At 39.6% G+C, this 22,474-nt stretch overlaps 1 protein-coding gene and 1 long non-coding RNA gene across 3 annotated transcripts in view; one reads left to right on the forward strand and one right to left on the reverse strand.

Annotated features, from left to right (window-relative positions):
- schip1 (schwannomin interacting protein 1) overlaps positions 1-22,474 on the reverse strand; it is a 266,812-nt gene that overhangs the window by 60,822 nt on the left and 183,516 nt on the right. The window lies entirely within an intron of this gene.
- On the forward strand, positions 9,674-13,889 carry LOC116737542 (uncharacterized). Its single transcript, XR_004342841.1, has 3 exons — positions 9,674-9,684; positions 13,338-13,347; positions 13,551-13,889. It is a non-coding gene; the product is annotated as an uncharacterized LOC116737542 (long non-coding RNA).

Genomic DNA, 22,474 nt, shown 5'->3' on the forward strand with positions numbered 1-22,474 from the left:
TTAACATGCAAAGAGGACTGCACAGGCAGGTTAAAACAGTGTGTGTGTGTGTGTGGGGGTGGGTCGGTGGGTGTGTGTGTGTAAAAATTCACAGTGTTCCTACGACAGGGCTTTCTACAAAGACCAGACTGAGGACAACAACCAGTCCAGAAGATAACTCGAGAGTAAGAGCAAAACACCTACAGAAATATCTGCTGCTGGCTAATGGTGTTAATGGAAGGGGATCACAGTGGAAAGCTCCACTCTACACTAAAGAACAAACACATGTAAAATGTCTCGAGTGGTTTCACGATCACCTAAATGGACGGTCTTCTTTGAAGAAATGGCTCAAAAATGGATTTTTCATACACCAAAGAAAATAATGACACAAATGAAGAAGAAACTTACTTTTCAAAAATGTTCTCTCTCTCTTCAAACGTTTAAAAATGTCTTAAAAATTTGAGCTTTGTCAGATATAAACATTTAAATCAGTCTTGCTTAGAGTGGGATCATTAAAAGGTTTTTCTTTAGTAGCTCTCTGTCAATTGCCGCTCAGATTTTTATTTATTTTTTGCTTTGAGGGAGCAACGGCAGGACGCAGACGATGTTATGATGAATAGAGATGTCTGACGGCAACAAAGGAGGTTAGATGCTTAGCTGGCAGCCTGACCTGGTGTCCTGAATACAATGGGTGGTCCAAAGAATTAAGAAAGGCCATCAATCTCAAACACGGTGATGATTTACTCCATTCAGATTACGAAGGACTGGTGAAACAAAGAGCGCCGTGCCCAGCATTCCCAGGGAATTGCACACACGTGACAGTGTGAACATTCGTGTCTGCAAAACGTGTTCAAGAGCTCCGCAGCTCCACTGGAGATCTCAGTGTTTTGTAAAATTGTTTACACAATCTGTCAAATGCCAGAGCCTGTTTCCTGCTACACCGCTAATACCTGGCTGTAATGTATCGATCTCCCTCTCTATGCTACATATCCCACCAACAAATTTCAACGGCTAACGAAGTGTGAAATGAATTGCGAGCGCACCTTCGTGTCCGATTGTACGTACAAGAACTCTCAGCTATTAGATTCATTGAAATGGGAAGCATGTCCAGTTACAGTCTGCAGTATATTCTGTTTAACTGTGTGCAACAGCTTATCAGCCGACGTGGCCGGACTCAGAAATGTGTTAAACCCAGTCAGGATTATGGGGGGCAAAATGGGTATTTAGCGTTAAACATGGTTTCAAATCAGTATCACCAGTGATTCCAAACTAACAATTACAAAAACCCCCAACTATGTCGATCCTGAGTTTTACAAAGTGAAAGTAATTCATGCTACTCATGTAACAGTCTGTAACAAACCAGTTACAAAATGTAATGTTTTACAGCTAATGTGTTAGCTGAGAGAATTGTGAAGCTAAACCTCGGCTGATGTAATGTATGCAAATATCTGGTTTCAACTGCAGGTCCCAACAAGAGAGATGGATTAACATTTGGGCATCAAAATTAACTTCTTATTAGGCTTAAACAATATTAAAATTTCCTGCTAAAAAGTAGTTTTTATTACTAAATTCAAGTCATAATTATCAAAATTAACAGAATTATATGCCTTTGTCTAAAGATGATTTTCTCATGATTCTGCGAATGGATTAATTTCCTCTGGACAAAATAGAAAAGCTTCAGCTGGGAGCCAAGAAAATCTTTAAGAAAACTGTCAAAGATCTTGATTCTGTGGGTGAGCTTAAGCCCAAAGGGACTGGCACCAGCAGAGCTGCAAAAAGTCAGCCAAGTCATTAATGAAGTTATGACCAGAGTCACAGCCATGGCAGAAGATCTTAATCGGCTACAAAATTGGTGGACTGAGACTTTTGCTCCAGACCCATTAAGTCCACTGCACACAAATTAGACGGGGAGAACGAAAGGTTTGTAATCTGTTCAATTAGCTCAGCCTGGGAGGCGTCTGGTGAGCTAAATTCACATCCAAGACCTCACGCATGTACAGACATTTAAATGATTCACGCCGAGGTTTAAGTTTAATGGTCTGTCTGCTTTTCATTCCCTCACATCCTGCACGACGGCAGAAACATCCATAATAATTTGATCAGAGACAGAGCATGGGACTCGCAGTCCGACTCGGTCTGTTTCAGGACTTCCAAGTCGGCTGTTTCTGTGCATTGTCAGCAACGCCGTCAGACGGAGATATGCATCCGCCTCGTCCCGGGCTCATCTCCATGCCGCGCGCTGCACCAGATGTCGGAAAAATTTACTGCCCGCACCAAATTGGATCATTTCTTTGGCGTTTTTTCGCAGGCCTTGCACCTGCTGTTCCGTACTTGGCCCCATAAACAACTAAACATCCAGAGATTGGGGAGGAAGCAAGAAGAAGAGAGGCAACTAGAGTTGATTTAAGGAGCAAATTAAACCAGAAAGGGCTGAGATGGAGAGGAAAAGGGTTCTGGGCTTTAGCAACAATTTTTTTAATATATATAATTGCGTGTAAAAGTATTTTCTGTTGAGCTTTTTAAAGGTTTGCTAGGTTAAGACCTGGCAAATTTTATATTAGCAAATTATATTTTATTAGGATTTTATGTGATAAATCAGCATACAGCAGAATATCATTATGAGAAAAAGGGAAAAGTATAGATTTTTTTTTTTAGAAATAATAATTTGGTGGTGTCAGAGTAAATGGGGCTGAAGCTGAATTAGGGTTGGACTATTAATCGGTAACAAAATATATCACGACACACACGAGATCAATATCGGTAGATAATACATCTGATAGAATGTTCGATATCCAATATACAGAATATTCACTAGATTTTGATCCAAAAACGCACAGAATTCTGGGGGATGTAGTAAGAGAAAAGGCTTTAGGAGCTCAGCCTCTCATGGCCAGCTAAGCGAGGTTGGTGGCATCAACTTAACTCGCTCGCTCTTTGGTTGCCTAGCAACAACTTACTGAGGAACAGCTTTCGCTACAGTGCCTCATAACGTCATAAAAATAAACAATGACATGGAGTGAAAACTGGATAAAACGAGAGAAGTCACCCCTTTTTGTCATGAATTGCGGTGCGGTGTTGGTGGTGAGGCAGACGCAGCGGACCCAGGTATGATGAATAATGAGATTTAATGAAGAAAACTAGTCAAAACAACGAGCAGCAGGCACATGGACACACTGACGACAAATAAGCTAAACATTGACGTTGACATTGACGAGGACCCGACGAGGAACAAGGAACACAGGTGGAGTTAAATACACGGGAGGGTAATCACAGAGACGAGACACACCTGGGAACAATCAAGGGGAGGACAGGACAACGAAGAGACTTAAGGACACAGAAAACTCTAAATAAACACAGAAAAACACAGATCCTGACACTTTTAAAGGTATTTCAGATTTATAAAACAAAAAACAAATCAATAATTATCAATATGGACAATTATTGATTTTGGCTTATATTGTGATCCGTTTTCCAGCCATATTGTCCAGCCCTTTGCTGAATTCACCAGCAGGTCAAACATTTTTTGATTTTTTGTATAGTGTATGATTAGCGGTGATGGATTGAAAACCTCATCCTGAATCTGGACTGATAATGTACAGGCCATTACAATATCAGCAGAAGAAGAACCGGTGTTTTGGGGCAAAGATGTGAGAGTCTGTGAACCCCGAGAGACCCTGGCAGGTGGTGGCACACTTTCTAAATCAAATATTGATCTTGTCTGGGCTGTCAGGTGTGAGCTACTGCTGCACCAGAGTTAGACTTGGCCTCATAATTCATCATTCTGCAGATGGCAAGGGAGAAGGACCAATATTGTTAGTGCAACGGTGTCTTCACTCAAAAAGTAACTTTGCTTCGGAGTTTCCTGAGGTCGTTGCCTTATCAGGCCAAATTAAACGTAGGCATGTCGTAGTGATAAAAGAAAAAAAATCACTGGATTGGATTGAGAGGTTTGATGTTTCGAAATCAGGAGATTTTATTTAGGATTAAATAGAAATTTTTGTTATTTGACATAAAAACTAAAAGTTTAAGAAGCGTCTCAAGACTTTAATAGTTTAAACCTGAAGGGGGCGATACTTCCTCCACTGGCACAGTAGCTTATGCATTGGTGCGTCAGGGAGTAATTTAGCTGGAAATGCCGTCACTTTATATCATCTATATCTATATCTACGACCATCTATATCACCTTTACCAATTGAAATATTTCATGATGCTGCCACCATTCCTACAGTGATGATATTCTCAATTGTAGCTACACCACATTTCATTTGTTGTCAGCAGGTGCGCTATCTTCAACAAACATGGAGACTTGGATGAAGACTTGCTTTGTGCTTTTTAGGCAGGCAGGTGCAGGAAGCCAATTGACTGATGCCAACTCTGGAGGAGCAGTAGAGCTTCACTGCTCAGGTGGGAGAAACTTCTGGCAGCACAACTATTGGTTGCTCACTTCACAAACTTGCCTTCCATGAGAGTGACAATACTGCTTAACAGCAGGAAACATGAGAAAAAACAGTGCTCTGATTTGATAAGAATTAAATCTATTGATTTCTTTTCTCTACATGTTAGCACCCTCAACGCACCATTCCCACCAGTCAAAATTTTGATGCTTTTTATCAGCATGGACGTGGAATCTGGATGGATTTAATGGAACTACGGTGAAGCCAAGACTACACTTAACATACAGCCGGAGCTACAATGGTTTGGATTATGTCCTTGAATGTTATAGGTCAACATCTAATTAAGAAGTCTTGATGCTCACAGACACTTTCCATCTGATCTCACTGACCTTGAGTTCTTCTGATAGGAACAAAATGTCGGTCTCTTGATATGGAAAGTAGGTAGATACAGACCCCAAAAGATTCGCCGCTGTAATTAAAATGAAAAGTGGTTCTACAAACTTATAAATCAGAAGACTGCATCCATATTCAGCATAATGTGTTACTTTGCATAGCTCTCTCTCAAAAAACAAAAGCCAAGTAAAAACACAGAAGTTTTGTGGTTATAATGCGATAAAATGTGTAAAAGTTCAACCGGCGTTAATGCTTTTACAAGGCACTCTGTTTGAAGCAATTATGGCTTTTTGGAGTAAACAATAATTTCCAGCACCTGATGCTAATTACGAGCTTCAGAGCGAAGCTGCGAACGCACAAACACACAGTTTTGCTTTATGTTGGGTCTGACCATGAGTCATTTTGCAGCCATAAAAGACGAAAAATAATTCACGACCATTTTTATCTTAGCTGAAGATTTGCCTGCAGTTATGCAGTGTTGGATTAATAATTAATATCAGTATACAACTACGGCTTAAGATTGCTTTCATGTAAAACTGCACAGATTCAGGACAAAAGTAAAACATTCATCACTGATTGCCATTGTCAAGGCGTTTTGGTTAATATGACGCATTACAAAGGTAATAATCTCTGTTCAAATTAATATCGTGGGTAGATTATTTGTCTCTGTTGTTTATTTAATTTAGCGCCGTTTACAACTAGTGTAATCAGTCTTTGCCTTTCATTTTTTATCAGGCTCCTCAGCAGATAAGTAGCCATCTTTGTTTACCACTGTAATTATACATAATAAACACGTTTCACAGTGACTCATACAATTAAATATTCATTTACAAGCCTGAAGTACGTTTTCGGTGTCGGTTTCACATTACAGCCATGTAGTGCATGAGCATCTTGTCTGCAATAATCTGTTTTTTATTTATGCAGTCAAGTGCTTCGAGTCACTTTAAATTCATCTATAAGTTCATTTTTGTTCAGATTGATATTTAGATACAGTTAAAAACGCTGCTACAATTCAACAATCCAGAACGGGATGTTGTCATGATCCCGCTGTGTGGGTGTGTAACTAAAAAAAAAAAAACTAACTTCAAGTTGATGTTTTCTTTTTGTCTTATAATTTTACCTCAGAGGACTGGAGTATAGCTCTCCAATTATTTTCAAAGTTCCCCAAAGTGTGCAAATCATAATAACTACCCCGACCCAAATTGTCTGCACAAACGGCTTTAATGTCTCTTTTAATATCTTTCCTCTTCCTTTCCTCTCTTGGCCATCAGATGGATAATAATTTCCCCCCCCAAAGGATGTTTTCCTGTGAATAGCTGTTTTCTTGCCTCCAATTATTCTGTGAGGGATAATTGGTTGCAACTTGAGCAGATATCGTCGCCACCCTCAACCCCCAAATAATGCGGCCTTCGCTGCACATTGCAGTAGCCTTTGCAAAATGCTAATTGAAAAATGAAAAGTAAGATAAATTGTTAGTCATCACGAAGAACCACTCTCGTGCAAAATGTGCAGGATTACATTGACAATTATTGAATCATTTTGCATTACAACAATGTAACATTGCTTTTCTTGAAATTAATCATTTGATATTCAACACCAAGAAACTGCATGATGAAAACTTGGTGTTTAAATTTTTTTTATTATGATCTTGAATGTCAATGTAGGGAAGGAAAAAAATGTCTTTATCTAGCTTTGTCTGTCACAGTTCGAATTATACTCAATTACTCAATTTGTAATTTTTGCTTTGACTTCAGTAAGGCAGCCTATTTCTGGCAGCCTTTTTCTGACTAATGCATATACATTATAGCTTACAAATTTTGTACAGGCTTCTGTGTGATGTCCTTTTTACTGCTCAGGGAAAAAGAAAGTCATGGAATACGTAACAAAAAGAAAAAGAAAAAAAAGCATAAATTACAAAATGCCACAGTTATATTTCTTTTTAAAGAAATGACAGCAATGCCAATATTTTTTGGGACCTGTAATTTGACTGTAGACACTTATTTCTTAGTTATAAACTAAATAAATAAACAGTAAGCTGAAGAATGGACTTTTTCAAAGTCCTATTTAGAGTGAGATGAAGCTACTGAAAATAAAAAAATTACTGTTGGTGAGTAAAGTAACAATTGGTGAGTAAAGTAACCATAAATTATACTCACATATTATTACTTTAACATATTTTTACTCTAATACAAATAACAAATAGTCATCCAAAAAAGCTACTCAAGTACGTGTAAAAAAGTATTTGACACAAAGACAACAACAGTTGTTTGATATTTAAACATTTACATAATCAGACATATAAAGGTATGTGGGAACTTTGGTGTTTTACGAAATAATAAAGTCAGGCAAAAGGAACATTTTTCCAAATCAATTTCTTTCAATATAAAACTCATGAAACTTTAACAAAAACTGCAGGTGTGTGTCTGTGTCTTCATTCAGTGAAACTACTGTCTGTGTCTGTGGCGTATGAGGAAATTTTACTCATGAAAGATTAGTGATACTTCATTATAAAATTACTCAAGTAAAGGTAAAAAGTACAGTGCAGTAAAAATACTCCTTCCAAGACGTTTCTCCAATAAATGTAACTGTGGTGGCAGCATCATGCCGGTTTTTTATGGGCAGCTAACAAAGTTGATGAGAAAATAGATGGAGCTAAAAATATGGCTTCACTATTGAGGTTAGAAGGTTATTTGAAGCCATCAAATGTATCTGTTTTGCACAATAAATATATTGACTACTATTGGTTAAAGAGGGTTGCTTCATTAAAAGGAAAAACTATTTCATCTAACGCACCAACCGCAAAATCACACTCTTGAGATCAAAGTCACTTTTCACAAAAAGCGATCTGACCTGGACCAGTGAAGGAGCCGTAATGGGAACCAGTCACTCCAGCACAGGTACATGCCCATGTCAGAGGCGCCACCAAAAGCAGCATCTTATCCGTTTTGGCACCAGTGGGGAGCCTCATCACTTCTATCAGGACAAGCTCCCCCACTTTAATACCACTCATGCGCTCCCCCTTCAGTCGTCACATTCCTCCTTCATCAGAGAGCCTCTCAATGAAACACTCTTCTTTCTTTTTCATCATCTACAGCCAGTCCCATTCTCCCTCTCTCCACTCCTTTGTATTCAGCATCCCTCTTCATCTTTCTTTCTCTCTCCTCCGGGCGCTCTGCACCATCGCTGGGGCTCGATGCGCCATCAGAGCTGCTGCAGAAGAGGCTGGGAGGGTAAATAGACAAGAGGGCATTCGGCCCGCAGCGCCCGAGCGAAAGGCGAAGGGGGGAGAGCGTGAGGGGTGGGTGGCATCATCAGCGCGATATCGAGAAAACCAGTCTGACAAAAAAGAAATCAGAAAGCAAATGGACCTTGCAATGGAGTCTCTTGAATAATCCCGAGGCTAAATAACTGCAAAGTGCACCAAAATAGCAGCTGATAGGTGTACGGGGGGTAGGAGGGGGAGTGACTTTGCAACTCTGTAATGCATTTAACACAATGTAAGCCATCGCCGGGAAATTACCGTGCAGCTCTTAGGCGCTGATTGCTGTAGTTTTAAGAAAATGCAGCTCGCTGAGTGATTCTGAGAAGAAACTCAACCTCTTTTACTCAGGCTAAAGATTTTTATTTATTGTGCGGTTAAGAAGAATCAGCGAACAAAATGAAGTTTTATTTCAGTGATGCGTTACGTGGGAGGAGGGTGATGTAAGGCAGGAAGTAAAGCCGGCAAAAGCCTTCCCTTTTTATGTAAACATGCTGCAATTTTAATGGAGTCTAACCTTCTCAGTAAGCCCCCTGCCATACCCTCCCATGTGAGCAGAAGGGGGTCGCACAGGGGTGGGGGGTATGTGGGAGGCTTTCAGGCCACTTTACTCCTTTAAGTGTGTCAATTTTGTCCTGCTTTCTCCAATCCTTCCCCCTCTCGCCTCATCGTCCCATCTTCTTCCACCCGAGGTTCGCTCATGCATGTTATCACTTAGCTGGCAGCAGAAGGAGGCTACAGAGGAGGTCTTATACCCGCTCCACAGGGGGCGCCGACCTCTTCGCAGCGCCATCCTCATTTTTCGCTACCATTGCCCAACACCTGTCCTCCTCTCTCTCTCTGCTGGAACCATCACACTATTATCAAGTTCCAGGATCCAGTTTGTGTGTGCGCACGGCAATTAACGATCTCTTCTCTCCTCGCACACTGACAGAGCGGCGGGCGTCTTCTGAGCCGGAGAAACTCCGATAAGCGAAGCTGACATCGAACAGGTGTGACAGTTTTGGGTTTCTCCCATCAACCACCTGACTCCCTCTCCTCTCTATTCCAGGGAAACCAGAGCATCTCATCTCCATCCTCACTCTGCCGCCAGAGACCCATAACGCACAACCCGGAGTGACGGTGTCGCTCTGCGCCGCTATAGTGCCATTCGCCCACAGGTTGTGCTCTGGCGGCGGTGAAACCTTGGGCCGCCATCCTCAAGCCATAAAGCGTTTCGGAAAGCAGTCGCAAATCAGTGTGAGAGGGCGTCTTAAAACAGGAAATAGACTGTAAAGAATTTTACGACCAACACCTGCAGATAGCTGCAGACAAATATAGGCTGCCTCGGATTGCTTATTTTGGCCAAATGAAATGGCTGATGTTGATCATTTTTAAGCTCCGGTGGATTGCTAAAACAGGTTTGCTGTTATTTTAATTGCCAGGGATTCAGACGGCAGTTGTTACTTTGTCATGTTACAATCTCGTGTTGCCAATTTTTCTGTGGTAGCAAAACAAAGTCGTAGGAGTAAGTTTGCAGTTTACCACAGCTCTGTTTACCAGCAGTTCAACGTTTTAGCCTGTCTGCAAAACATGACAGTGAATGTCACCTGACACAAACCGTTTACCATTGGCTAGCATCAACAGACACAATATGTTCTGTCAAACCTTTCATTCTTTGTTAAACAGTCCATGTTGAAAGCACATTGCAACTCAACCAGCTTCCAGCAGCATTTGTGATTTATGATAAAACAAGAAGCCAACTAAACTGTTAGCAGAGTTAGAATGTTTTTAAAAAGTTGTTGAGTTACTGATGAATAAATTAGATCATTCTTTTGTTTCCTGATTTTTTATTTTACAAATTCGTCTTAAAATGACACTTTAAATCAGGTCATTAATGGACTACAGACTTTCCTACCTGTTTCAACAATCCACCAGAGTTTAAAAATGATCAATTTAATCAGTATTTGTTTACTTAAGTTTATTTGATAAGGACAGACACACATCGACATAGACAAACTGAGCAGAACAGCAGGCCCATGTTTGCGTCATAGTGCTTATACCAACAGCTAATCAGTACATCTTAAAACTTGTAAAAATTGAAGTAATAATCATTTAAAATAGCACAACATAATGTTGACAACATTGACAACATAGTAAATATCTTGGTAAGTGTAGTCAGAATGAATCGTGGTCAAAAAAAAAAAAAAAGTCCAAACAGTGGGCTTTTTCACTGGTCATTTTCAGCTTAAGACACTAAAAATATGAAACCTTAAGTTGCTTTTTTTGTGAGTCCAATTCGTTAAAAATGACTATCAGCTTCTTTTTCTCACCTTCTCTTATCGTTAAATATTATCACAGGATTTCTCTTTGCCATTGTGGCAAATAACTGTTGCATCTGAATTGGCATCAGAGAAATGTCCAGTTACCTTCAGTCTCCCAGTGACCTTTCCATATGTGCAGTTTGGAGGTGTGTGTGCTTCACCTCACCTGAAAGCCCTTTTGCATTCGCAGCATGTATCAATCTCTGCACAAGTTTTTAAATTTTTTATTTTTTTGACAATTTAATGAGATAACAGTCACAGTTCCAAAAGCATTAAAAGAAACAGCATGGAACACTGTGAACCCGTCTGGGCAGGATTAGATGGCAACTTCGGTAAAAGACGAGCAGGGATGCTGCTCTTTCAAATACTGTTCTCCGGATTTCAAGAAAAATGAACATATATGATATTCTTGAATTTCTATAGAGATCATAAACGTTGTAATTGATTTTTTAATGTCATGGTGTGACATTATTAAAGGGGTGGTACTATGTATTTTTTCCACCCAGGTACATAATACCGTTTTGTAGCACAGTCCAATAACTACACTGCCTTCAGTCGTTATAAACAGGTTTGCATGCTGAGCTCAGCAGACCGGCAGTTCCACCAGGTGTTTGTTAATTGCTGAGTTTTAAGAATTTCTCAAACAGGCATGAAAGAGTCAAAGCAGCACTCCAAGTATGTTTTTGATGAGGGAATAAAGCATGCTGTGAAGCTCAAAAAAGTCAAATTTACATAATATCTGCCCTTTAAGTGTAAAGGGAGTCAAAACCAGCACTGCTCTGTTTCTATTTTGTAGATTGTGGTTCGTCTCGTAAGACAAAAACCTTGTGCTGTTTAATAAAATAGTGTGTGTATTTTTTAAGAAGTCATATTGGGTTGTTTAAAAAAGTCACACTGAGTTGTTACAGAAATTGCTTTGTGTTCTTCCTTTTTTTTGTTGTTTTTGTTCCAGCATTTTGTCACTTTACATGCTTTATGTGCAACACAGCAAAGCACTTCCATGAAAACGCACGCCTAAAGCCAATAGAACGCTGCAGCAGAAATTACAAATCTTGCGATACGTAATACTGAGACGACAGTTCAGCAGAGTGGGAAATAAAAAAGCATTAGAAAAAGAAATATGCCAGCGAATGGCTCAGGGTAAGGCAGAACGTGGCTGGAGGAGAAGAATGAGTTTTTAACAACCTCCGGCTTCTCGGCACAGTGTGAACAAGGTGAGGTCATCTCTTTGGGGACCAGGGGCTGAATTCTAATCACAACAATAAGGTCAAGTAATCCCCATCTGCCGAAATGTCACTGTTCCCCTGTTCTGACACGGCTTCCCACGCACTGCATCACAACGACCACCTATCGATCACGCACTAATTAGGAATGGATGAAGCCTGCAGTTTGCTGCGGAGAAGAGCACGCCTGTGCGGATAAAACAACTCTCACGTTAACGGCGGAGTTTAGACGTATATCTTTTAAACGCACGCTCGCGCAGATATTAATGCGACTTGGCTGTTTGTCTCAAGTACGCTCTCTCCTGGGACAGGAAGTCAGGTGAGTAATGTCAGGCGAGCTGAATCGAGCGCAGCTTGAAAGGAAACGGGGACGAGAAAAAAAAAGAAGAGAAAATGACCCATTTTTAGAAACGAGAAAAGCAGCAAGAAGGAACATTCAGATGCACAGCAATTTTTATTTTTATGTTTTATATTTTGGAAGCTGTGTCCCCAAGAGAAACAAACGAAATGTTACAATCGAATTTTTCTTTTCTAAAGGTTTTGAGCGGACAGGTAGCTGCTGACCTCAGCTCCATGGAAACAGCAGCTATGTTTTTTTACCGTCAAGTGAAGAAAATTAATTTTTTTAGGACAAGCAGAGAAAGTTTGCAATTGTATTTATACATAAATGTTAAATAATAGAAGAATGTGAAGAGGGTGGAAGGTTGCACTTGACAAGTTAGCTAACTTTGTTTCAACTACAAGGTAACATTTACATGTGACTTATTTTGACTTAATTTTAAGCCGAGATTAAGTCTGGAAAAATGCAGTCCTAACATTCTTCCACGTACAAATACAAATTTATAATCTAAACAAGGTAAAGGATTTATATACTGAATGTAATCTAAAAAATGTATTAAATACATATAATTTTTTGCATTGGTAATAAATCTGTTTGCATGTCTGAACGGTGCTACACTTTGGAGGAAGTGGAGGAAAATGGCTTTGCTGGTTGAGCATCACAGTCGAGAATGTGGCAAATCCACTCTATCAATACCAAACAGCTTTTGGTAGAGGCAGTATGATGGCACGGGATGACAGCTCCCAAAGATCTCCACTCTTTGGGGCCAGACTCTGTCCTCCAACATGACAACACTCTCCCTCACAGAGTCGGTTTTATCAGAGAATAACATCAAAATTTACAATTTGAGGAGATTTTATTTCCTGTCCATAATACCAGATCTCAACCTCTTTAATCACTTGTTGGATCAGCTTGGGTGTGCTTTTTTTTTTTGAGCCAGAGTGATCAACACAACCAAATGGACTGACAAAGCCACAAACGCCGGCTGAACGGTGGGATGGCATCGCAAAGCATTATGTGACCAAGCTGGTGACCAGCATGAGTGGGAGGTGCCAGTCTGTTGTGGTTAGGTATGGCTCTCCCACATACTACTGAGGGCTCTGTTTGATTCCAATATGTCTTGTTGGTTCTTCAACCATCCAATACAATAAACCCCATAAAAAGAGTCAATAGCAGAAAAGCAATTTGGAATTGACAGGGAAGATTTGGCACACTTTTATGGGTGCTTGGCTGCTTTTTATTTTTACTCTTGGTTTGATCATCTGAAATATTGAAGTCTCACAAGAAAAGAGAAGAACTCTTTCTTCTCCTTATAGCTGAAATAACTGCCTAAATGTTTTCTCAATGTAGAAGAGTGATTATTTTGATAAGTTGTGCATTTAAACAGAATCAGAATTTTATTAAAATCAAATCAAGTTTAGTATCATTGCACATGTCAGCAATAAGACAGTTCAAAGTGTCTAGTCAAAGTGACAGTTCAAAGACAGTTCATCATAAAAACACAATATTGTAACAAATTATGAAACAAACACTAAGCATTTACATTTTGTCAAACACCGTCATCAAGCAAATGTACATGAAATGTATTGATCAGTGATCCATATATAAGAACTAAAGGCAACTCTAAACAAGTAGGTTTCTAGCCTTCATTTAAAGGAGCTCTCTGTTTCAGCTGTTTTGCAGTTTTCTGAAAGGTTGTTCCAGATTTGAGGAGCATAAAATCCGAATGCTGCCTCTCCATGTTTGGTAGGAATTCCAAACTCCAATCAACTAAGTTTTGTATTCAACATTTCAAACTCAGTTTGGTTTCCGGCAGGTAAAGCTGGGAAATATGAGAATGAGAATTTATTTGAAATTCAACGAAATGAAAACATTTATATCTCAGTGACTTGCATTTTAACTCCAAATGGTAACTAGTTTGCTACCAAATTCATTTCCCCTCAGCATGTGCAAAAAGTAAATAGACATGCTCAGAGACACACACGCACACGCACACACACACACGCCGTCACTTCAACCAGCAGCAAAGAGAACCAGAGAGATGTAGTACGCTCTGCCATCTTGTTCAGCTCATCTAAACTAAGATCTAGATGGGAATGACAGGACTGTCATAGCAACAAAGAGTGAGAGTGCAGCATTACTGCTAGTGTATGAGCTTGTGTGTGTTTTTTTGCATTTGTGTTGTAATGTGCGTTTTGAAAAACCTTAAAAAAAATAGTCTTCACAGGAGGGCTTGTCAATTACACTACAGTTGCAGCACCAAACAGGGAGGAAGCAGATTCAGGAGGGAAAGGGCAGGAAAGAAGCACAGGAATTCAACAAATAAGAAGTACAGAAACAGGAAGAACACAAATGATGTAACAGAAAAGAAAGATCTTCAATTTTTTAAAAGGGTGGGTTTTTTCATAAGTCTTTAGGAATGATGGTTTCAAAAACCCTGAACTCTATTACAATGATATTAAACTGATCCTGCTCGTGTAAATTTTAACTACCTAGGCGTCTCTTGTCAGAATGGCAATATTGCCTTTGCAGTACAGCAATGATGTGGATTGACTTGGGTTAGTCACATCTATCTGTTTTCAATTTCAATATCTGAAATCATATTCAAATGAAATAAGAATGTGTCAGACTTTGATGGCATCATCCATATGCGTTACAGTTTTACCTTTCGGTTATTTCCGTCTTTCTCTCACCTGTTCCCAGTTTATTACCCCGATTAGAGATTTATTACCAACACCTACAAGTCTGCTGACTAAGATGTGCATTATCTATGCATCCACAGAGGATCACAAACAGCAGCTTATTGCTCATAAAATGCAGCGAGGCTTTAAATCCTGCGAACACATACACGGACACACAAACTCCTACGCGGGGCTTGTTTTTCATGCAATTATCAGCATGTCTGCGCAATCAAAAAGAGCTTAGAGATGGATGGAGCGCCGCAGAAATGGGCCGTTAAATCTGGCCTCCCGTAACCGCGAGAAACAAAAAAAAAAAGACAAGAAAAACGCCGTGGCAGTCCTTGTGACTCCGAGCACAATTATGCCACCTCGGGCTGTGTTCTGCTGCTCTCGAGCAAAATGGATTTGTAGATTAGTTTTGCACTTGACTGGTTTTGTCTGGCAGCCTGCTGCCGGTCTTGGTGTCACACGCTGACAACAGGTTCACCGCATCCTCAGGTCTGATCGCTGCTAGACGGACCGGTTTGGTTCTGCAAAAAGTGTGCCTGTCACCGTCCTCGCCCCTGCTCTCCCGCTCCGTGCAAAAGCGAGAGACAAAAGATGGCTCAGCGACAGGAAACAGGGATGTCATGGAGGCAATGTGGTTAGGATGGTAAAACCAAGAGCAAATTATAGATGTGGAGAAATAAAACCCCCTGAAAATTAATTCATAAGCTGAAAATATATGTAAAGTGTATGTGGCGTTAATAACATAATATGCACATTTTTAGAGATACATTATGTATTTTCTTGGCTCTAGTGGCCTTTATTTGAAAGCAGTTCAACAGGAAACAGGGCAACGAGAGAGGGGGAAAACATGCAGCAAACGTCGCCAGGCAGGGAATCGAACCCGCGACCACCGCCACGAGGACAAAGGCCACAACACGCGAGTCATGCTTTGCCCCTGCGCCACCACAGCACCCCAAATACAATAATTTAATAGAGTTAAAAATAGCTGTTTTTGCAAAACTACCAGCTGAAAAATACCTCATGTACCCGTAGGACAACACTTATTCTTCTCCTGCAGCATATTGCAGAGAGAGAGGTTTTTAATTGTACTTCCTGCACATGTCTGGGTCATCCATTTCCCTCTTAAGAGCTTCGAACTGCCGGAATTGGTTCTCATTGTTGCAGTTGTGTAATAAAATCGCGTCATTTGGTCTTTCAACAAGAATGGAAAATAGGTTGTATACGGATCAATGAAGGTCTTTAGTGAAAGTCACTGGATGTCTGTGGTCCCAGTTTCCATGACGTCTGTTGGACATTAGATATCTTCTATCACTCTATCATCCACTATTGGATGATGTGATTTCTATCAACATTTGCACCTTTCCGAAACCAGCAGTTTGCTTGGCAATCGACCACTTGTACCCACGTCAGTTTGAGAATATTTCTCTAGACACTTTACACAATGCATATTTTATGGCAAGAACTGACATGTCAAATCAGACTAAGACCTTGTCTCGGTTGATCTGATCACGAGTGACAGCCGTGACTACATCCATCAACACCCGCTTCCCTGCAGCGGCCCTCCAGTGATTGCTTGTGATATCAATGCCCTGATACATAGTGCAAGGAAACAGAGACGCTGGTCGCATGAAAACCCTGCAATGTAGGAAAACAAACAGGAAATACAAAACCTGAAATTACAACTACCAAAGGTGCAAACAATAGACACACATATATCCGTGTTATTGTGCTTTATGCTTTCTGGAAATCATACTCTAAACTCAGCCTCTTTATGCTTTCTTAGTCTGTACATTGATTTGGTAAAAAAAAAAAAAAAATCAAGGACATTAACTCTGACTCACTGAGTGGGCAGTGTGCTCCGGGTGATGTGCAATGTAGTTTTTCAACACACATAGTGATTTACCAAACAGTTTAATGCTGCTGGTCTCATGTGACCAGACCACATCTTCCACATGTGCTCCCCTACACAGCTCGACAAAACCTGCAAATGGGAATTTTTATGACTTTCTTTTCACAAAAGTTTTCCTCTTGCCACTTTTATAAGAGCTAGATTTGTTGTCCTCAGGACAGGTCCTCCCACCTGAGCAGTGGCTCTCTGCAGAGTAACATTGACCTCTTGGATTGATAGATGCTCTTCCACTTCACAATGAGTTATTTTGTTCTGGTCTATAACTATATCTGTATAAAATCACAATAAAACACATAGAAACTTGTGGTTAAGAGATGATTGAGATTAAAAAAGGAAAGAAGAAATACATAAATAAAATGTCAAGAATAAAGTAATAAAATTATGAGAATAAAGGCATAATGATAGTAAAGTCACAGTATTACAAGAATTAAGTTGTAACAGAATAAAAGCAAAATAGTATAAGAGTAGTCATAGCATTATGAGAACAAAGTGATTATACTATGACCACTTAGTATGAGAATAGAGTTGTAAGAGAATAAAGTCAAAATAATACAAGGATTAGGTCATAATATTACAAGAAGGAAGTCTTACAAGAATAAAGCTGACATAATAAGAGAATAAAATCATAGTACTACCAGAATAAAGTCCCAGTGTTATGAGAATAAAGTTCTAGTATTAGGAGAATAAAGTTGTAATGTGACTTTTTTCTGGTAATAGTACAAATTTATTCTCTTATTAAGTTGACTTTATTCTTGTACGACTTTATTCTCGTAGTAATACTACAACAAGAATAAAATTATGAGAGTAAGTTCTCATAATTTTCTGTATTTTATGTCTCAGCATGCCCCTAGTAATCCATCCATCTGAGAAAGAGGACGAACTGTGGAAAATTTTACATGAATAGTTTTGAAATCAGCAGCCATTTTATTTTTACACCAACAACAGTCAGATATGTGGGTACCTCAACCCACAGGTCTAATTTAAGACTATTTTAGCCTCAGTCATACTTGCTCTATTTTACTCCCTAAGTCCAACAAATATCTCATCTCTTCCTCCTGCAGTGTATTTTGCCTGCTGGGAGGACAACAGGCTGCTGGGTTGTCAGGCTGCAGAGCCCTTTGAGATGGGAGGGATGACAACATATTCTCTTTTGGGGATTGATTGAAGAAAGAACGGAGAAGGAGAGAAAAAGACAGGCGAGTGCAAAGGTGGGGACGAGTTAGTCTGCGGTGTGGTTTAACCCCCTAAAGGAGCAAGCTACCTTTCCTTGACACTTTTCTCTTTTAAACAAAGTAACACGAGAAATGTAAAAAACCGATGTGGCCCACGTCAACAGAAACCTGTCAACGAGAAGCATTACGAGTTATGATGCAAAAGACTGAACTTTCATTCAGAAATGGCTGTAAAAGCAAGCATGCAACAAGCACGGGGTGTGCGTGGGCGGGGGTGTGCGTGTGTGTGTGTGAGTTTATCTGTCTTAGTTTTTTGTGTATGGTTTGCCTCCAGCCTCGGTGCTGGCCGGCCTCTCTCTGGGGCCCATCTGTGTAACCATAGTGATTGAGCGGTCTCCATCTTTGTGTGTTCATCCAGCCTGCCCACTGGGCTGTGTCTCTCTCCGCTCCTGTGTGTTTGGTTTATGTAATCGTCTTGCAGCCGGCAGCACACAGGTTGGTTGATGCGTTCATTTTAAGAGCTCATTAATTTCCCTTAATCTGCCATCGGCTAACACCGACTGTCTGGAGGATACTCGAGTCGGTCAGCGCCCGCGTTGCCATGTGTGCGGCCGCCTGACGTGGCGATCAGTGGATCTGCTACACGTTGTGTGGACAGAACTGGGTGACATACAGCAGACAGCTGCTGGTTAAATTTGAGCTTGAGCAATGTGTCATGTGAGCAGAGGCACACATATAGAGACATGTATTTAAGTTTAGCCCAGAGCTATGTTGTAGAGACTAAACCAATAATGGAGTAGTGCCTAGTCAGTCTGTATTGGTGATTTAGTATGTTAATGCTGTGCTATAAAAAAAGAGAGAAAATTATGACATAAAATAAAGGAAATGCAATATTATCAGAAATGCATAGAACATTCTGATTGAATATTTTCTCATCTGCCATAAATGAGAGGTGAAAATGCAAAGGGTAAGGTGAGAAGTACCTTGCCACACAGATAGATGGCAGTTTTGAGTCCCATAGGCACAAAGGCCAACAGACACTCTTCTTCTATGTACTGAGTGTGGAAAAAATACAATCGGAAAACAACCATTGCAGGACAACGCCGCTCCTCTACGTCTACTCAGGCAGACAGACTTTTAAACACGAAAGGAAAACAAGAGACAAACAAGATATATGTATATATTTTTTTACAACAGAGTGAGAAATTCAAGGAGAAAAAGGTGCATGGACTTCAAGGCAAAACCATGCGCTATTTTCCCTTTGAATAAGAAAAAGAAAGGTCAGCCAAAGCAAACACTTAAATATCAAAATATATAGTCTTATCTTGCTAGTTTTATTTCAGGATAAGATAGCTTAAAACATAATTCAAATTTTCAATATAGCTTAATTTTGAAGCATCTATTTTTGATTAGTATATCCGACTCCAGTCCAGTTATGAGCCTCACCGTACGTCGCTGCTCTTAGCCGTAACCGTCTCATCAACTACTGCAAAGTATTCTGTGTTAAAGCAAAGGCAGGCGGCAGAATGGCTGTAAAAAACTGCAAAAACTTATGTCAGCATGTAGTAGCATATTACAGAACAAAATGAAGAGGAGAAAAGGGGGGAAGGCACAGCAGCTTGTTTAATGAGCAAGTCCATCTCTGCTTGCATCTCTGTCCTGCAGGTTGTATTGAAGCCTAAAGTAAAGAGAATTCATTCTTTCTTCAAACACGCCACCAGTGTACTGCTTAAATATGTCTTAGAGAGAGAATTGCACCTGCAGAGCATCTTCAGAGTCCTCACCTACCAAGAATCTGTGTGTCGTGTCTCAGCGAGGAGGACAATAAGTACCAACTCTCAGTATTTCTTCTCATGATTAATTTAGTTCCTTGAACCCACAGATCAGGCGAAAGCATTCTGTCTTTAATTCATTTCTAAATTTGTTCAAATGCTTCGTCTTGACAACCACTGTCTTTCGAATCCCCAAATCTCCAACAAATTACATTTCCAGACACTAAAACAGATACTACTACTAATGTAGTAGTATCTGTTCACATGTCCAGTTTCTATGGGGTGTATCACTGTGGGTAGGCTGGTATTTAAGCGCATATGATTCTTAATTTAGTGTCGAATGTTCTTAGATGAACCCTTTAGACGGAGTCTAATTCAGCAGTATCCAAACTTTTTGCAGACTGGGGAAAAAGTCAACACATCAAAATCTCTCAGAGGTCATATTTTTCCAATAAGAATGCAAAAATACATATATTTTTAGTTTTTAAAATGCCAAAAAATATATTAATGAAACATGTACAGTTTGAAATACTGTAAGTCTGAAAAATTGTCATGTTTACCTGTATAAAGAAAAGGTTGCACAATTTCCTAATTTTTGGTTGAATGTTTTCTATTAGTCTAGAAAATATTTTTGTTCATTCCCAGTAGCAAAAAAACAAGTGAAAGAGTTGAAGTGATTGGCATGCTCTAATCTGCTACTATAATATTTAAATAAAAACAAAAACACATCTAATTTATTAAAGAACAACACATTGTGTTGTTCTTTATCAAATGTTAGCATTTTGATTTAATAGGTATACGTTTGTAATAAAAAAAAAAATCTTATCCAAAATACCATAAAACAAGTCCATGTGCATCAGCCGCAATTAATAATTAATTCAATCATTGCCCACTCTGAATATGATCTTTTTCAGGTTTGGACACAATGTTGTTTGTTTATTTTGACATAAAATGGATTATTATCGGTGGAAGTGTCAGTGAAAACTCCAGCACAGTAAAAGAAGCGAAACAGGTTCCTGTCGGGGTCGAGCGCAGGTCCTTCATGTGTTCGCCCCCGTCTGCCACCACAGCTTACAAATAAGCCTTTGTTTGCTGGCAGATAAAGCTGACCTTCGTACGTGATCCAAAAGTCAATTGTGATATGACTCCCAAAAGTCCAAAAATAATAATAAATAAAAAAGACATGTTTTAGCTGCACTTGGATTAAAAAAATAGAAAGGAATAGAGGAAAACATAGGAAAGGGAAAACACAAACAAAAAAGGGTAAGCAGGCATCTGCCATCCTTTTTTAAAGAAAGTTGACAAAAAGTCACGCTTTGCAGGGAGCATAAAAGATGTTGGAAGTCACAGTCTGACAAATCAGTCACGCTTGCGCCAAAGGGAAGGGGCTTCTGTGGTGAAAGGCCCAAAGAGGTGGCCAGAAAACTGCCTGAGATATCAATCATCTGAGTCCCCTGGGGCACGGGCTACATAAGAGGACACAGGTGGCTAAAAAGCGAGGGCTGGAAGGCTTAACGCACAAAGTGAAACGGCCAGAAATCGCCTCAGACGCTGGAATTTAATGGAGTAATCTTCACATAAACAGACAAGAGATAACCACAATAAACAGGCCGGTAAATTTGAGAAGATACACTTTTAACACGTATAAACAGAAGCAACTGCAAGCTGGTCTACATAAAAGCAGGGGCAGGCAGCCATATGCTCCGGGGCTATTCTAAGACATTGGGCCCCGGGGAAATTAAACAATATCAGTAATCTCTTTTCTTGTTCCCATGAAATTTGTATGACTTGATGTAAGAACTTTAATATCGCTGTGCATTTATAACTGTAGGGATAAAAAGGTAAGAAAAAAAAAGGAGAGAAAAAGGCAGAAAAAAAAAGACACAATGTATGGGTGCCTGTGTGCTCAGAATGCACTTTGTGCTAACAGATGGACTTGCCACCGTCTCGGAGTGGACGCTGCGATTTCATGGGATATTTACATATTTAAATGAATATTAATTTGCAGGTTACTGACACATCCAGAGCATGAGGGTGAATAAGGGCGTTGGCCTCAGGATCATGAGCGGAGCATCTGCTTGAGAAGTTGAAGATGCTGTACTTAGTGAGTCGCAGTAGCTGTTTAATTTTAAAATAAACTAATGACAAGTCTTCAGCTTTTCAAACTGAAGCACAGATGATATGAGAAGAAAGGAAAAAACAGGCATTTATCACAACTGATATAGTCATTAAGGTATTTAGCAATATTGTCGACATCGCAAGATTTTCTAGTACTGTGTAGTTTATTGCATTTTATTTGGATTTCGAGTTACAAAGCAACACAAATTAGTCCATGTAGCTGCCAAGTGCAATGAAAATGATACCCAGTTTTTAAACAAATAAGACTCTGACAATATATAACTTGTGCTTCTTCAAAGATCCGAAAGAAAAGAATGTTGTACGCCATCTTTAAATATTGCTCAATCACCAACATCTGTAATATTACCATATTATATAAAATCTCATTAATATATCAACCCATGTGATTCGTGGAGGACTACAAAGAAAAGCAGGAGATTAATAACACGAGCTGAACAATAGACACAATATCTGGTTTTAGTTGCACTGATTGAAATGATCTTACACGATATTGCTGCTTTAATGATTTTCTCTTTTTAATGAAGTGGAAATTGTCTGAATAGGAAATGGAAATAGCAAATGAATAAAAGGATGTAAGGTATTATGGCTCAATAAGAGTCTGTCATTACAGTTCCCTGTCCTCCATGAGGATTAGTTCGGCGGGGACAACTCTACATTTGCATTGTTGCTTAATAAAACAGACATCATATAGCGAGGCATTTAGGAACACTGAAAACGAATAAGTAACTACATAACACATTCAGCAAACTGGTAAATGAAGGCCATGCATCAACGTGACAGAGTGTAATTTATCTGGGAGCCGACTGATGCAATGCATCTTGGCTTCTTCACAGTGAGACAGGTTTCCGCAAACCATTTAAAACAATGAGTGACATATATTAAAATATATTAAAACAATAGA

This window comes from Xiphophorus hellerii, chromosome 18 (genome assembly GCF_003331165.1).
Source record: "Xiphophorus hellerii strain 12219 chromosome 18, Xiphophorus_hellerii-4.1, whole genome shotgun sequence".
Taxonomy (NCBI): Eukaryota; Metazoa; Chordata; class Actinopteri; order Cyprinodontiformes; family Poeciliidae; genus Xiphophorus; species Xiphophorus hellerii.